Source organism: Anastrepha ludens, chromosome 6, assembly GCF_028408465.1.
Source record: "Anastrepha ludens isolate Willacy chromosome 6, idAnaLude1.1, whole genome shotgun sequence".
Taxonomy (NCBI): Eukaryota; Metazoa; Arthropoda; class Insecta; order Diptera; family Tephritidae; genus Anastrepha; species Anastrepha ludens.
In genome coordinates this window covers 13,178,982-13,194,744 of record NC_071502.1, presented here as the reverse complement: position 1 = coordinate 13,194,744, position 15,763 = coordinate 13,178,982, and the positions used below count along the sequence as shown (strand labels likewise).

Here is a 15,763-nt window from a genome sequence, read left to right as displayed (position 1 = left end):
AATAAGTAACATTATTGAAAAATACGACGTCAAACACTCTATTTATGCTGATGATGTGTTAATATTTTCAAAGAGAAACAACTTAAACGAAATAAATAACATATTCCATAATTTACTAGATGATATATCTCTCTGGGCACTTACTTCTGGAGCTAGCCTATCATATAATAAGTGCAAAACTCTGCATATATGTAAGAAAAAACCCTATTGTAATTTTAGCTTGACCTACAATAATCAGACAATAGAAAATGTTACTAACCTGAAAATATTAGGCATAATTTTTGATAAAAATCTTGGCTTTAAGGAACATTGTAAATACCTTAAATTTAAACTTAATAAGAGATTAAATCTCATTAAATACTTTGCTTCAAAATATAGTAATGTTACCCAAAATTCTCTAATAAATCTAACAAAATCATTAATAATATCTTGCATTGATTACGGTCTACCAATATATGGACAGTGTTCAAAAGGTACCCTCGCGAACATATCAGCAATCTACTATTCAGCCGTTCGTAAAAGTCTTCGAGCTTTTCCAACCTCCCCGACAAAAAATATTTTAGCCGAAGCTGGACTCCCCGAAATTAGTGATAGAGTAAGGTATAATACACTTCGTTTAATTCCAAGGATATATTGTTCCTGTAACCCAATTATAAACAATGACTTAAAAAATGTCATCAGAAGAACCACAAAATTGAAGCGTGAATCAGCTATATACAGAGCGGTGGATGAAACCGCGAAATTCGACGTTTCCATAAAGCCCATGTTAACTTTTCAATCGAGATTCCCACCCTGGGAACTTCCTCCATCCATTTTCATCACTAGTCTACTGATGTATCCAAAACAAAACACCTCTAAACATGTTTATCAAATGCTATTCTTTGAAATCACGAACTATTGGGCTGGAAATTTATTTACACTGACGGCTCTAAAGAAACCGACTCAACTGCATTTGCTGTGGTATCTGATAAGGGAAGCATACTTAGGACTGGTCTTCTATTCCCACACAATTCGATATTTACTACCGAGGCGATTGCTATAAACTTCGCCATTGACTACGCCTCCTCAACTAAAGGAAAATATATAATCTGTACAGACAGTAAATCTGCCATTGCAGCTCTGTCGGGCGCAAACAGCAGAGAACCTTTAATTGACAATATTCGAAATAAATTGTCCCAGCAAAAGGCAAAAATAAAAGTTATGTGGATCCCTGGGCACAGCGGAATTCTTGGCAACGAAAACGCTGATAAAGCAGCGAAAAATGTCAGCAATATCCCTACATTCTGTATCGAAACCTTCGTTAAATCCGACATTCTCTGGATAATCGATAGTATCTATCACTCAACCGTAAGGGAGAAATGGCTTACATACCAACACAGCTACAAATCCATAAATCCAGAACGACTAAAAGCAATTATTCCAACTGGAGCGACACTGCAGCAGACAAAAATCTTTACTCGACTCCAGCTAGGACACACAAATATTACTCACCAACACCTTCTAAAAGGAATGCCTGCCCCGATTTGCTCAGCATGTAACTGCCCACTGTCCATCATTCATATAATAGACTACTGCACCAAGTATAACAATGGCAGAAACAATATCTTTAACGGCAGCAAACCTTCCGAGTTACTGAAAGAGAATTCTCTAGAAAATATGTCGAAAATTTATAATTTTATATATCAAATTGGACTAGTTTATCTTTTATAATTTTGTTTATTAATTCCCTACACATAATAATTTTGATTCTAATATTTTTTTTATAAATAAGTAAAAAATCTATTAGTATTATTTCAGGCCGATAGTCCCAGCTACTAGTGCCTTTCGTAATGTAATATAGTTATTTATAATTATATTTCTAATAAATAAATAAATAAATAAAAATTATTCCTTCTAGAGCGGGTTAGAACTCTTTATGCCTCTAAAGCATCTTTAATTGGAACATTGAATGATGAACCATATTTGAAGTTCTTTGGCTTTTGATTTACCGCTATCTGTATGTACCGAAATATGTATTATTTCGTCGAAGTTGTTGAGCCAGTTTTCAAGCACCTTTTAGTTATTGAATGTAACGCCTGCCCTTCATATGGTTAGACAGGGAGCGGAAAGAAGGTAATCGGTTCGGAGTACTTCACGTTCTTCGCTGAACCGTGTGCAGTGAAAGGTCACGGTGTTTTGCGCTTTCAACTGTATTCGAGCAACTGGGGTAAAAAGGGCAGTCAGCCAGCTGGAAATGGTGTAGGTATTCCAGAAAGCAGCCGTGCCCGGTGAGTGTCTGGGTGAGGAAGTAGTCGATATCGCCATGCTTCCTACTCATTTACCCTTCAAGATTTGGTATATGTTTGTATGTCCATCGGCCTTTTGGTTCATCCAATTTTCTTTGCCATTCAACCATCGATTGCTGCTGTCGGTTTCACTCCTAGCGCTCTATGTAGGTGATACAGCTCCATTGCATGGATGTTAGCTGGTGTGTTTCTGACAACGCAATACGTATTGCATCGTCTGATAGCATTCTGCTGCGCCTGAGGGTTCGGACTACTTCACGCGTATGACTATTTTTAGCCTCCTCCCATATCGGTTGTTTGGCCTATTTTCTGTCCTAATTTGCGGTGTTCATCTTGCAATTGTTCTACAAATGTAGTATTCTAAAGTTTTTTATCGCCGGATGAAGCAGATGATTTTTATGAGACTTTTTTATACATCAGCAATGCAACCGGAGGTGTTTGGTGTTTATTTTGGGCTCAGTAGGCAACTGAGAAGTACAGCTCTCTCTCCCGAAGGACTAGACTGGCACTCTACAAAACGCTTATTATTCCCGTCCTAATAAATGGCGCAGAAGCGTGGACGATGTCAACAGCAGATTAAAGAGTTTTGAGAGCCTTCGAGAGAAAAATTCTACGTAAGATCTTTGGCCCCGTCTGCTTTAGTGAGGACTATCGTATATGGTGGGACAGCGAGTTGTATGACCTTTATAGGGACATGGACATACTTAAGCGTGTAAAAAGACAGCAACTACGCTGGCTTGACCATGTCACCCGTATGAAAGAAGACGCTCCAGCAAGACAAATTTGCAACACGGTACCCCAAAAAGGAAGGCGTGGAAGAGGAAAACCACATCTCCGTGGGAAATATCAAGCACTGCAGGTCCTGTCTTCACACGAGATTTTCAACTGGCACCAACGAGCGCAGGACAGAAACAGCTGGGGCGCCATTTTGGATTCGGCCAAAACCGACACACGGTTGTAACGCCACATAATTTATTAATTATTCTGTACTTTTTTCTTCATGTTCATTCCAAATGTAAATAGAAACGACAGGTGCTTTGATCTGATAACTTTGTGTTTATTTATTCAAAATAGTTCCTTTTGGCTTCGATACGATGCCAGTACAAGCCTTTTGGATGGCCTCTACGGACGCAAAACGTTTTCCTTTCACGGCCAAGTGCAATTTTCCGAATAGGTAGAAGTCCCGGGGAGCCAATACGGTGAGTGATTAATGGTTTAAATGCGATTTCTAGTCAAAAAATCAATCACAAGAGTGGGTCGATGAGGTGGTGCGTTATCATGCAATAAGCGCCAGCTTCCTCCTTTGCGGTATTCAGGGCGAATTCTACGAATGCGATGCAACAAACGCTTCAAAGCGTCAAGATAGAAAATTGCATTGAGGGTTTGGCCCATTGGCATGAACTTCTTGTGGACACTTCCCTAGGAATCGTAAAAACAAATGGGCATCGACTTGATTTTTGACCTCTGCAAACGCGATTTTTTGGATGGTGGCTCGTCTGGGCCTTCCATTCGGCGCTTTGACGCTTAGTTTCAGGTTCATGTTGGAAACTCCACGTTTCATCACCAGTTACAATGTTTAAGAGAAAGTTCTCGTCTTTTCTCGCCTCTGTAATGAGGTCTTTCGAATGTTGAATTCGAAGCTATTTTTGGTTCTCAGTTGCCTTGTGCGGAATGAAACATGCAGAAACCTTTCGTAAGCCCAAATGATCAGTTAAAATGCGATGAATCGATTTTCTGGAGATATCCAACTCTGATTCCGTGAATTTCAACGATCACTTCGGTTCCTTTTTGATAAATTTACAAACAATTTCGATGGAGTTTTTGGTGATTACTAACTTTTTTGACGTATGTTCATTGTCTTTTATGTCCCTACAACCATCTCTGGAACGTGTAAACCATTCATGAACTCTGGCATCGCCATAAACTTTTTCTTTTTCAAATGTTTCGGTAAACGTTTTACCGATTTTAAAACGAAATTTGATATTCGCTCTTTCTTCAAAACTCATTTTTGGACCGGTGACACAAACAGACTGACGCTTGAGACACAATAACTTCGCTTCGAATGAACCGAATGTCACCAAGCTTTCACTGGAAGTCAGCTAGGGATGTAACTTCCAACGCACCAACTCATTAAAAAGATGCTACCTTAAACAAATTTTTATGAGGCCAGTCTTTTTTATTTTGGACTTCACCTTGTATAACCTTGATTGCGTTCACTGATCACATTTGAAAAAAATTTAATATTTTCATAAAAATAATATCAAATTTTTGCTTAAAATTCTATGCTTGGTAAAGATGAACTCCTGTGTTATTTCCACTTTCACTCTCAAGTTGATATTTCATTTAAATGAGAGTAGCTGACTATTTTGCGCAACTTTGCACAACCGCCGTGTCTTCAATAATTAAATGTAAATCAAATGGTGCACCTAAGCCATCTGAAATTTACGTTGAATGCCGCTATCACTTACGATACCCAAATACAATTGCAAACAAGCATGCAAATAAGCAAACTGCCCTAAATGCCCACAGCTCCGCAACAAACCCACTTTGCCTCGTGACCCAAAATTGTAAAACACCGGAATGCTGTGCTTCTATACAAAGGCAGGTAAGTTTACGACAACACCGCAATCGAAATGAACAGCAAATAGTTGCAATTGTGAATGTGAAACCGAAATTGCCAACTGTCAACATAGATACATAAATACATATACATGCAAACATACATATGTATACACACACACACACATACATGCATACACACTAAGTACTCGAATGCATCTTCAGCACGTACCATAAATTTTTGCAATGGAGCTGGTAAATTACGACCTTTGCCAATGTTGTTGGCCATTTTGTGTTCGTAGTTTGTCGAAATGGTGCAGCTCATTTATAGCGAATTCAAAGCTGTACCTTTACGCTTTTACACTTTGCTGCCTTTGCTGCTGCTGCTCTTCTTATTGTTGTTGTTGTTCTTCTTCTTGTTGTTGTGCTTGTTGTCGTGCTTAAGGTAATTAATAAATAAAATTCGACACCGAAGATAAATGCACAGCGGTTGGCTGAGTAATGTGCGAAACGTGCAGTAAAGTGCCATTGATTTGGCGCAGTCACCAACAACAACACCAACACCAACACTACTACTCTTCTGCCAAGTACCTGGGTCAATAAAGCCTCAACCCGCCTGGTTTATGGCTCACTATATCACTTTACGCGCCCTATTTTCATTTGCTCTCAAGTAACTCATTTCCTCCGTACGCTTCTCCCCCCCCTATTTTCCGCGGAACTATTACGGAATTTCCACGAATTCCAACATAATCACCTCATGTATCGCTTCTGGGTCACTAGCGATTTGCTTGGATTTAATGAATTCATTTCGTGCACTAATTACAAATAATGAGCTGCCATTAGGCCCACTGCATTTCGCTTGTTTAACTGAAGAAATAATTAAGTAACTTACAAATGAATATTCAAAAAATTCTTTGCTAATGACTAAAAATACCTCATAATACAATAAAGTTTTCGGCCATACATCATTGAAGGCTGCTTAAGGCAAGGGTTTCCTCCTTCAGTTCGTGTTGTGCCCGCAAATAGAAAACCACGCCAGGTTTGTGCCACCTTCGAACGGCAGATGGGATTTGGTAAGATGAGAAAGCGCTTTCTTGGAGGAAAGGTTTTTGAGAGGGAATCGAACTTGGTTTTCTGCTGCAAAGTAGGTCCTTCAGCTATTATTTTAGTAAAACTCAGAAGGTCGCCCTTTTTATCCTAGAGTTTTTCCGAATGATTTGCTGATATTTCAAAAACGACTATATTGCAATGTGGAAGAGATGCTTGCGTATAGAAATGTAATTCCTGAGTAAAAAGTAAATGAAATTTTGTACAAAACTGTAATGTTAAACTATTTAGAAGCCATCGAAATAATGGTGAAAATGTATGAAAAATTGTTGGTTTGTTTATGACACATTTTTTCTCTAAATCATAACAAATTTTTTGGAAATCAGCATTTCAAAAAATCGGACAAAGTCTGGCCAAATTAAACTTAATGTAGCAAACTACCTAGGAAATGTATTGAAATTAAAATCCCTTCTAGACTGGAATGACTTGAAGAAGATCCATCATCCAACACACCCGTTAAGATCTACACGGTCTGACCTAAAATGGGCACCGGTGTAGGATCAGGGTTATATTGCGAAGAGCTTTCTATTAGTGAATCCTTTAAATTACCGGATTACTGTAGTGTTTTTCAAGCGGAAATGAACACTACTCATGAAGCCTTAAAATGGTTAGAGATAAACAAAATATCATCAACAGATATCTGCATTCTATCAGACAGCCAAGCTGCCCTACGGACCCTGGATGCATTCCAAATAACATCAAGGCGTGTCTTACATTGTCGCCAATCTCTAATGAGATGGCTAAACGGTATCGTGTTATCTGGGTTCCAGGCCACAGTGATATGCCAGGGAACTGTAAAGCTGACTAACTTGCAAAAGTAGGTACCTGTATGCCAAACATAAGTAATTTTATGGGGTTACCTCTCGCAACTTGTAAGCTTCTAGTTATGGACAGTTCTGTAAATCAAAGTTCGATTAGTGCCAATACCTATAAAATTGCTAGGCTAAATTTATGTCTAGCCAAAATTATTATAAAAGTGAGTAGACTTCAAATTAAGACCTTCGTCGAGGCCCTCATAGGACATTGTCTCATAGGAAATCGTGCAAGGAGGTTAGGCGTTTACATGCATGATTTCTGTCGTAGCTGTAGGAAAGAGGAAGAGTTGGAAACAATTCAACACCCGATTTGCACATATTCGGCTCTAGCCAGAAGCAGAAACCGATTTTTAAGATCCTACTTCTTAATGATTATAGATAATTTATATACTTTAGATATCAAAAGCATTTTACGCTTTATCCAAAGCTGGGTATGGTTCAATCTGGAAGGGGAAATGTAGCCCAGCCCCTGCGGCTCACAACGGACTCATTTCGGGGCCTGCGGCTGTCAAACCTAACCTAACCTAGCTATAAAAAATGTACTTTCTTCTAAATCTGCGCAAAATTTTATTAAAATTCGTTGGATGACCCTAAAAAAGTGAAGGCACTGCAATTTCAGTGTTGCACTTTAAAACGTAACGACACCAATAAACAACCGTTATTTGCCAGATTTATTCAGATAAACTCTGCATATTTGAAATCCCTTAAGGGGGGAGCCTGCTTTAGAGGCTTCAAAAAATCGATTTTTTCGTGGATTTTTTTGAGAAAGAAAGTTCTATTCGATTAAAACGAAACTTTCTGGTTTTATTGTTATATATTTCAACTGTCTTCTCAAATTTTTTCATTAAAATATATGACATATTATGCCTGGTACAAGCATTTTGCCGAGGCGCCTCGAGTGTGAAACGGGAAAGATGCAGGTCGCAATTTGCATCGGAAACCAAAAATCAAAAAAGTTTTTATTTTGGTATAGTATAGCTTCTAGTTAAACCAAGAAAATTAAACAAAAAGTGAGAAATTCAACAATTTTTGCTAATTAAAAAAAAATAATTTTTTTGGAAAAACTAATTCACTTTAGATTGTTTAAAAGTGGGTTAATCATAACTTTCTTAAGGTTTTTTAGGTTTAACTTGAAGAGAATTTAATTCCGAATACAATGAATGTTATCTTGTTTCGATTGGACGTTTAACTTTTTCCCTATCTTTCCCGCTAATTAGGAAAAATCACAAAAATAAAAAAACCGAGAAATCGCACTTCGAGCGATCGGGCCGCTCGTATACCTGCTCGACGCTTGCTCACAATTTCTTCTGTAACTCCGAAAATATTTCGAATTTGCTTCTGAAAATTTGAGGACACATTCTTGGATAGTTTGGAAAGACATTTATGCAAAAAAAAAAATTGATTTTTTGATGCCTCTAAAACAGGCTCCCCCTTAACCCTTTGCAGGTATTGGGTATTGAAATTTTCTTTTGTATGATTGATGAGGAAAAAATAAATCGCTTCAAAATAATTTTTTAAGGGTACTGCACTTTCCATATATGCGTATATTGTATGGATGTATGAGTGCGTGTACATATTATTTATACTACAATTTAATTACATACCCATTGCACTACTCTGAGGTAAACAGTCAGTATTGCTTCCACATTTACCTTTCACACACTCGTCTAAATGTAAGTTTGCACTGATTTGCTATTAACTCTATCCGTATGCTTAGTGTATCTATTTACAATACATATATGTAAATATGTATGTATGCATGTAAATATGTATGTATGCATGTAAATATGTAGCAGCTTGCGCTATCAATTTGCGTGAAATATACTATGAAAGTGCCCCATTTCGCTGTTTCCTTCCTCACACACATACACATATACATATATATATTATTGCTTAGTCTATAGGGGAATATTGCCTATTTAAATGCTTAATTACAGATGCATTAATGTACGTAATCTGCGTTTCTGCACTACCTATAAGCCTTTAAGTGGCGATTTGCACATTAATCATTCGCAGTGATGTAAAATAGCGGATATTCCGTGCATTTCAAATTATCTTATGGGAGTATTGTCGGTGTGTTCCAAAACACTGCGGAAGTACAAGCACATACACAGAGAGTCATAACCAGTTTCTGTATATCCGAGTGCACCACCCGTACGTGTTACGAAGACTTATCTCAACCTTTCTTCACTTAGCGGCTGAAAAAGAAAAAGTCTGCCTTGAAGAATTTCAATCTTTCAGCATGTCAGTAAATGCCGAAACGAACGAGTTATCTTTAACTACGGTATAGTCGGATAGTCCTCCATGACTAAGCATCAAATCAGAGCAGTATAAACAAGTGCTTCAAAAGCATATGGGGAGACTCATAATAGGAGGAGACTTCAATGCAAAACACGTTCATTGGGCCTCGAGACTCACAACAACCAAAGGGCGTGAACTCTACAAAGCTGCAAGAGACAACGGCTGAGAATTTGTCTCCACCGGCAAGTCTACTTATTGGTTAATAGAACAAAATAAAACTCCAGATATATTTGATTACTTCGCTGTAAGAAAAATTTGCAAAAAACCACACTGTATCTTTAAGGCGGCAAGCCTCGCCGCGGCTTTAGAAAAACAGTACTTTACAAAGGCTTTTGCAATTTTCTTATCGTGTTAGAGCGAAACCGTGTTATAAGCTGCCGTGTTGAAGGAGGTCTACCGGTACTTGATAGAGATCAGATCTAAAATAGGAGATGGTACATATAAAAGGAAAATATATGATTATTAATTTGGGGAAAAAGAAGTCCATTATTTGCTCATTAGATGGCTGTAGTGATCGAAATCTCGTAAAGTATTGATCAAACAATTTGAAGTTTATGCTAGATGTTAAGGGGACATTTCACACTAAAAAAATTATTTCGCTTGTTCCATTCAGTTACGAGTTACAGGGTGCTAACAATGGAACTCAACAAAGAGAAAATAGAAAATTCGGTACATATTACAGTTTTTCCTTACTAAAGGCGAAAATGCAAACCAGGCCGCTGAAATAGTGAATGGTGCTTATGGTGCCGCTTCTGTAACCGCTAATTAAGTGCATTTTAGGTTTCGTCGACTCCATTCAGGCATTTTTGATGTTAAAGAAAAAGTCGATATTGTCGAAAATGTAGAAAATGCCGATAAAATCACAAAATATTCGAGGTAAAGATCGCCCATAAAACAGTTTTAAACCAGTTGCGCGAAAAATTTTACGCAAAAATAATGGATTTATTTTGCCTCAAACTTGTACATGGACGCTAACGGTACTTTATGACTTTGTTTTTTGCCAAATATGCATTTAGATTGTAATTTATTACAATAACAAAATAAGACGATTATAAAACAACACCCTTTATAAACAAACGCTTGCTGAACGTGAACTAAGGCGCACCAAAGCGAGCTGAGGTAATTGTGGATAGCACTAAAAGCGCCTGGCCCGAAGATCGGAAGAAAGGTCTGGGATTTGCTGCACAGATCTCGTACATCTTCGGTAAAAGCACTTTACTTGTTATTGCATGCTGTGGCATTCTTTTTTCCTATTAGATCCCACCGATGCTCAATATAATTTTGTGCTGTTTTGTAGTACTTAAGCCAAAGCTTGAGTATCTCGGCTGAGTGTTTCGGGTCATTATCTTGTTGGAACCAAAACATTTTTGTTAAGCCAAGATTTTCGGCACTCTGTTTTAAACTCCATTTTAAAAAGTTCAAACTCCTCCATTTATCCATTGTCTATTCAATAAATTCTAACCGGCGCGCACCACTTGCCGCCAAGGATCCCCATAACTTCATCTCAGCCTGAGCTAAGATGTTAAAATCCCGGTTTGCTTGTAGTTTTTTTACTACGTTTTTAACAATGGAATACTCTCTCTCAATAGCCTTGCCAAAATTTTGGGAGCTATTTGTATCTCTCCACAATTTTATAATTACACATTTTTCTTTCCAATACGCTAATTTATTTTTCCTTCCTTTCTTTTCCCCTTCTTTTTTATCGTTTCCCTGTTTTTAAATTATTACGACCTTTAAATAAAATGTGCAACTGAGTACGCAAAAGAATGAAAAGTGAAGTGAAGAATCTCGTTATTTTCTCTTGCTTTTGTAACTTAAGAATAATAAATAAATAAATAAAAAGACGGGTGTCGTTTGAAAAGCTAGCGCAAAGGCAGAGAGATGGCATTACGAGAATCGAAGTTAAGTTTAGTTACAGGGTTCGGCACTCGAAATGTAACCAAATTCGGACCACTCGAGCAGATGAAGGAAAAAAGAAATTGAGAACATTTTTCAAATTGAGCAATTCGTAAACTCCCAAAACGACAGGGTTTATTTGACCAACCGTCCATACAAGAATTTTAGTCATCGATTGGCCACCAGGAGGCAGCACCCGCCTCAACTAATGGTTTGGGCAGCTGTAACCGTGGGTGGGGGCACTCTCATCGTTTTCATCGAGTGTGGCGTCAAGGTAAATGCGAAATATTAACGGAAAAATATTATCGAGGTGGCTTTGAAGCCGTGGGCAGACAAAGATTTCGGTGGCAGACAATGCACGTTTCAACAGGACTTGGCACCGTCTCACAAAGCTCGAGTAGCCAACCAAGAGTAGCTAAAAAACAACGTTCCGAACTTCATAACGCCCACATAATGGCTCTCAAATTCACCAGACGCGAATCCGATGGATTATACTCTGAACTACAACATTCACCAGTCTCGAGACGTTGAAAAAAGCCACTCTCCGCGAATGGGCCAAAATACCTGCAGTCATATTCGGGCAGCTTGCGATTCGTTTCTGGACCGCCTCAAGGCCGTAGTCAAGGCAAAAGGTGGTCATTTCGAGCAAAAGTAATTGATTCTTAATTTTTTATTATTTTCACACATTTTTTACTTTGAATTGAATAAAAGTAATTTTCCAAACTAAATGTATGGTCTTTTTAATTGGTTACACTTCGAGTGCCGGACCCTGTAGTCGAGTTGTTTTTGCTTGGCATTCATTTGATTCGAGGAAGTCGAGTGATTTTCCTGTTCACGTCTCAGCAGTGTCGGTGATAAAATTAATGGAAGTAGGGTTCCAACTCGTTTCATCCCCTCTGTTCTCCAGACTTCGTTCACTCGGATCCCATGGACTACTCTTTGTTTCCCAATTTGCAGAAATGGCCCGCGGGAAAGAGATTTTATTCAAACGAGAAGGTGATTGCCGAAACGAATGCTATTTTTCCGACTTGGACAGCTCGTATCATTCGGAAAGGATCAACTAACTAGAACAGCGTTCAACGAAATATATAAACCGAAAAGGAGGCTTTGTGGAAAATAAAAAAGGGTCACCCCAAACAATTAAGTAGTTTTATTTTTGCACGAAATTTTAAAACGACTCTGGAATGTTTTCAACTATAAATTTGTTGATACTGTGTTTTTACTCAACTTAAAGATATTTCCGAAGTGAACACAGATTTTATGTGGTAGGTGTATGTGCATATTTACATATGAATTAACACTAAATAAATCACTGTGACTGTGGATATGTGAATACATCTGCATGTGTGCATATGTGAGTGTGTGCACAATTGGTTAATTTAAAATGAAACAAGTATTCGTACCTTTTATTTTTATTATTTTAATAACTTCTGCACAAAATAAATCGCACACACATAGACATACATACATACAGAGTTGTTCTGCAGTGTGTGCTAATTGCTTTTCCAAAAGGAAATTGAATATATGCTAAATTAGTAGGAATTTGTGAAATTGCTTGTGGAGTGCTGAGCAAGTTTGATTGAGTGTCGAATGGAGCTGGAAAAATTGTCTAGTAAATATGGAGGTTGCTGTGAAATGTATCACGCTTTGAATTTTCATGGTAACTGATTACTGTTAGTTTGAGTTAAGTGAGATATACTTGGCCCATAAAAAGTGATCCCAGTTAGAGCAGAAGTCGTCTCTAGAAATCATAGGCTTGAGATTTTACTCGTAATGCAGTCTTAGTAGAGCCAGTCTTAATAAAACCTGCTGCACGCTAAGCAGTGACACAGAATACGGCAGAGGATTCCCCAAGGATTACTTATCCTTGGCTACTTGTCGTGTGTGTTACAATTTTCTCCAATCCCAATTTGGTCACTGTAGATGTGTCTCGTTATATATATATATATATATAACTGGAGCGTACACCCTTTTTGGGTGTTTGGCCGAGCTTCTCCTCCTGTTTGTGGTGTGCGTCTTGATGTTGTTCCACAAATGGAGGGTCCTACAGTTTCAAGCCGACTCCGAACGGCAGATCTTTTTATGAGGATCTTTTTTCATGGCAGAAATACACTCTAAGGTTTGCCATTGCCTGCCGAGGGGCGACCACTATTAGAAAAATGTTTTTCTTAATTTTGGTGTTTTCACTGAGATTCGAACCGACGTTCTCTCTGTGAATTCCGAATGGTAGTCGCGCACCAACCGATCGCATTTACTATCCCACAAAGGATTCTTGCGCTATGGTATAGGGGAAAAGTGCCTCGTAGGTAGCGAAAATATGAAGCGAGCGGTCGATTTTATTGGAACTTCGTATAAGGGAGTTCTTGTGGTCGCTGATCACTTGAACGACTTTTAAAAATAATCATCCCGTTTAAATAAAACTTCGTATAGGAATTGTGTCAATGGCGATAGGGAGACCTTAGTTCGGCTGGTGGAAGCCGCAGTTGAGCTTCTTAACTTTAAATATTCATTCATGTAAATAAATAAAATGCCACATGTGATAAAGCAACGCATTACAATTATTCTTACGATTCCGAACACCAACCAGAAATTGAATCAAACAGCAGACGAAAATAGAGTGCAAAAGGTAAAATGTCAAATATCCATCAAATCATCAAATAACGTAAAACAAAATATTAAAAAATAAAACAAAATATGAAAAAATGAAACCCAAAAATAAAAATAAAAAATTGGAAAAAAAACTTATAAAAACACTTTTAATGTTTTAAACAAAGCTTATCGAAATTTAAAAAAAAACATGCATAAAAAAAACCAATAATATCACAAGTTAAAAAAACAATTACATATAAAAATAAAAATTTATAAAAACCTTATGAATTTTTTTTAAATGTTTAAACAAAGCTTATTAAAAAAATTTGTCAATAATATTACAAATATCAACAGAAAATTTATATACAATAATTAAAATTAAAAAACAAAACTTATAAACAAAAAGTGCATGTAGCGTAGTACACATAACATACTAGAAAGAGGGAGAAACCCGAGAGAGCATGAGAGAGAGAGAGAGAGAGAGAAAGAATATATATCTAAATAAATTCACAACATTTGCAGAGAATACAAATAGATAAAATTTACAAAAAACGGAGAAGGTTCGACCGGTGTAGGTAAACGCCGGACACAAACCGTGGCGCACTGCTCCGAGCGTTTATCACCCGCACAAACGCAGCGATTCCAGAACCGCAGCAAAGGCACAAGTTACCGCAAGGCAATACCAATAAATTCGACGCCGGAATGGATAGCCCTTTATAGAACGCACAAGCACTGGCCAGGAAACGGAAATAAGCGCCAAAAAGTAGGAAGAAAAAAAAACACGCCAAAAAATTGGAACCAAAAAACGCCCCAAACAGTAGGCACCATAAATATATTTCCTACCAATTTGAGCCAACAAACAAGCGCCAAAAAGTAGGCACCAAAAATATATTTCCTGGAAGTTTGCACCAACAAACAAGCGCCAAAAAGTAGGCCGTCTTATTTCTCACTAGAAATTAGCAACCACAAGGAAAAACTCAGGAAAAATAGCGTAAAGTGCATCTAAGATATATGTATATATGGTATAGCTCTCTCTCTCTCCTTTTCCTCTACGTTATATCTTTTTTCTCTCTCGCGGAACGAAAATGCTCAAAACGTTGCATGGCCTTGAAAGTTTACTCTCCATTCTCGCTCGTCCATCGACGCTTAAGAAGTTTCACTTCAAAAATCGAAATTTTGAAAAAAAAATCCGAGTTTTTTTGATTTTTCAAAAGCAGTATACATTTTATTGAAATCTACCAAGCCGTTTTTTAATTACAGTGATCACCAGTTCAAAAAACATAGTTTTGAGACAAACGCATTTAAAGTTTTGCTATCTGCTCTGGAGCACCCGAGCGCCCTTTGTTGAGGGGAGAGCCTGGTTTATGAGGTCTAAAAATTGCATTTTTTTGCGATTTTTCTTTTTAAGGAAAAAATTTATTTAGCACTGCAAAGTTTTTTCTATCTTTGATGAACATTTAAAAAGTATAAAAAATTGTTGTATTGGTTAAAACAAGTTGAAAAAAATGTTTAACATAGAAATTAGTAGAGCGCTGCAACTCTGGAGTTTCCAACTTTCGTGCAAGATACAGCTCGTAATTATTATCTAAATCAAAAAATTCAAATGGATTTCTAATTATCATTATTTTTTATTCTAGATGAACTAAGAAAACTGAGAGAAATTCCAAAATTTCAACTTTTTGGAGGTTTTAAAGAAAAAACTGCATTTCTATAAAAAAAAAATTCACTTCAACTTGGTATAAAAATCTTGAAAAATTTCTTTTTATCTATTTTGTTAGTTCAAATAGAAGAGAATTTAATACTGAAGGGAACAAGCTATGATTCATTTCAAAAGGTTCATTAGTTTTTTTTCATTTATGTACGCCAATTCAAAGAAATCATAAAAACGAAAAGTCGAGAAAAGAAGATAAAGCTTGTACTGTAGCTGTCCGGTCACAGCGTAACTACCTAACGCTCGCCTACCTTTGGCTTTGTATCTACGGAAATATTGAGAATTAGGCTCTGTAACTTTGTGTGAATATTCTGAAATATATTAGGAATCGCTTAAAACGAAAAAAAAAAAATTGATTTTTTTGACCTTATAAACCAGGCTCCCCCCTTAATTGTTGCATAACTCAAAAAATATTTAGCGAGCTCACTTCAAATTGTCACACGATATTTTTAAGATATTATACTTTAAGAAAATGTAAAAAAAATCATTGTTTTGAAAGT

General features: G+C 37.2%; 1 long non-coding RNA gene across 1 annotated transcript in view; it reads left to right on the top strand.

Moving 5' to 3' along the window:
* Positions 1-15,763, top strand: part of LOC128868090 (uncharacterized) — an 88,194-nt gene that overhangs the window by 11,604 nt on the left and 60,827 nt on the right. The window lies entirely within an intron of this gene.